The sequence below is a fragment of the Mus caroli genome, chromosome 15, assembly GCF_900094665.2.
Source record: "Mus caroli chromosome 15, CAROLI_EIJ_v1.1, whole genome shotgun sequence".
Classification (NCBI taxonomy): domain Eukaryota; kingdom Metazoa; phylum Chordata; class Mammalia; order Rodentia; family Muridae; genus Mus; species Mus caroli.
This window is the reverse complement of record NC_034584.1, coordinates 485,964-489,025: the sequence shown is the minus strand read 5'-3', so window position 1 is coordinate 489,025 and position 3,062 is coordinate 485,964. Positions and strand designations below refer to the sequence as shown.

Here is a 3,062-nt window from a genome sequence, read left to right as displayed (position 1 = left end):
AACTATAGGAAGGACAATTATGAATATTATAAATTTCAGGAATTTCCTGAGGCTTGTAAGAACTTCCTGAGACTATATATATATATATATATATATATATAGTGTGAGACTATATATATATATATATATATATAGTGTGTGTGTGTGTGTGTGTGTGTGTGTGTGGTGTGTGTGTGTGAGTGTATTATATGTATATATTATATGTATGGTACATGTATATACTATATATACTCTAAAGTATATACTATATATTACATATATATAACATAATATATAATAAAATATATTTAATATATACTTTATAATATATAATATACACTATATTTATTATATATATGAATATATGTATACACAGATTTTAGAGTAGCATTCTGGTTACACAAAGGAGTAAAACACACATGATATGCAAGATATTTATGATTTATATGCAAGCATTGATTTACTATCTATTTCTCAAACAACTCTCTTACAACAAAAGAAGAATTATGTTTCAATAGATAAGCATTTTTCATGAAAACTATAAGAAATGGGGACCCAAATATCGTACTGCTTATGGTTTCACCAAAAGATACAAGGTTTCTGTGTTAGAGGAAAGGAAACTTATTACTCACAGTAGAGCAAGGTACACAAACAACAGAACATCTGTGTTAGTTCTATTTGTCCCTATGTCTTGTTGGGTCTAAGTAGTTGCTACATATATAAAGGCTTTGTGTTACAGCCAAGGAGATTATTACTGTTTAGCACATGGAAAAATTCAAGATTAGTCTTTGCCTTAAAATCACTGTCTAACCCTTCAAGGTTGCTTGCTGAAAACATAACTGTGGTATATGTTAGATAACAAGTATTGAAGCTTTGTACTCCTGGAACACCCACCCAGAGTATGGAGAGATACCGAAGATCCATGGTCATTTCCTCTTTGAATAGTGACAGTATGTCCTGACCTACACCAAAAGGTCCAAACTTTCATTTTCAAAAGCAAGATGGATCTAGATTTTGTGACACTTAAAGTAATGATTTTGTGAGGTAAAATATTATATATTATTAATATACCATGAACATATATGTACATGGCATATGAAAACTGATAGTATATAGAAAATGCCCCCCCCCCCCACTTCAAATATATCTTTTTTTTCAGGCTACAAAAGTTTATTGTCTACAAGAGCCAATCAGGCAACCCAACACAAGAATAAAGGGCTCACTCCAAGAGAACAATAGACCTGGGTGGTGGTGGATAGCAACTCTCAGAGATGCTAGCACACTTATGGAAATGGAAGAACATGTTGTAAACCATTCTTCCATGATGTATTGCTGACAGGTGACAATTCTGTCTGCAAGAATGTGTAGAGAGAGAATGCCCTACAGATATCTGTGTGGTGAATAGACAGGGATAATCTGGAAAGGTGAAGGGGCTATTGGCAGGACAGTGGCCGGACTTGAGTCATTGCTGGCAGATGCTATGGAAGTCTTCCAGAGTTCAGAAGTCTCTCTGTGTTGGGGGAAAGACCTCTTGCAGAAACTTTCTGCAGCTGTTGGCATGGCCCTGACATAATGCTATATTTAGCTTTTTAACCAAGTCACAAAGGACCTTAACCACAACTTCTTTCTTATATCTGGGGTAGCTAATTGTGGAGCCAGGTAATGGTGGCATGGTCTGTCCCCTACTGGAGTTCCTAATAGTTGCATTAGGACTATATATCAAGCTTACCATCTACTGTGTAGATGTCTTCGTCACCCCCTTGACTATTGTGGGATCAATGAGCAGACTAGACTCCTCATGACAACTGATCACTTTTAACACCTTTCTCAAGGTCATCAGAAGCATTGCTGAAGTCCCATTGAATCTAGATAAGTGGACAGACATTTCCTGAAATATCCTGTTAAGGCAGTAGAGCCAGAGTGGTGGGCTGAGCCTTCAGTCAATGCTTGGCAGTTGGGCCCATCTGTTTTGTAGAGTGCTTCAAAGGATTGCTGATTCAAAAGGCCAGATGTTGGGCCCGCATGGAATCCAAGCTTATCACCCTGGTGTTGTGAATAGGGTGGTTCTCTGATGGGTTGTATACCAAGTTGTTCAGACATTCCAGCTCATTGAGGTCCTGTTTGACTGGATGAAAGTTGTCCTACAAGTGCATGATGAGGGCATTCTCATAGCCCTCTCTCATCTCCTTGTTGTGCATGCCATTCCTTATGTTGTCTAACACCCTACCTTCTCTGGAGCAGAGCATCTGAATGGTTCTAAGGTCTTCATGTTCACTCCAACACTCATGTCTGCCTTGTGGCTGTGGCCACTCAAATGATATCTTATATAGTTACACTATTTAGGGGTATTTATCAAGTGTCCTATACTATCCTAACAGTTTGTGCATATTTTATTCTAACAACTTATGGTTGAGTGCTAATATTCATATTTTAGAAGTGAAATTGTATATAATTGAGGCTCATGGCTTTGGGAATTAAATCGATTTACTCAGCTAAGAGACCTGGGGAGTGGTGATGGGGGAGATTCCATATCTCTATGTATGACTGTGATCTGCATCATTATGAACTGGGAATGGTTTGGAGTGGGCAGAGGGAGGCAGATGAGAAGACAGTGCAAGGCAGGAGACAGATGGAAAAGCCATTGTCAAGGGGAATGGAGAGAATTGGAAACAGAGTAGACTTGAGAAACAAAAAGAGGTTGGCAGAATTCTCTGTGAAGTTTTAAGCTGTCTGGAGAATGATGACAACTTTGACAAACATAAGAACATTCAGTGAGAGACAGAACACATGCACGAAAGGGAGTGAGTAACTTGGGTTAGGAGAGGAGGGGTAGGGTGATCTCAGTATCAGCCATGCCCTACGTAGGCCTTCTAAGCCCAGATAACCAGAGAGACCACAGGGCCAGAAGTCCAGCAACTCATGGGCACAGATGCAGAGGGAAAACAAATGTCAAGTGTTGCAACAGACAGGAGATTTGGAAGGAATGGAAAACATCAGGTTTAAATTTTCCCAGTCTTGAATTTTTAGGGCTTTTTCTTGCAGGAAAACCACTTCAATCATGTTTACTGATGATTGGTGAGAGG

At 38.7% G+C, this 3,062-nt stretch overlaps 1 pseudogene; it reads right to left on the bottom strand.

Annotated features, from left to right (window-relative positions):
- Positions 1-1,441: 1,441 nt before the first annotated feature.
- On the bottom strand, positions 1,442-2,198 carry LOC110311018 (annotated as a pseudogene).
- Between the last annotated feature and the right edge of the window lie 864 nt (positions 2,199-3,062).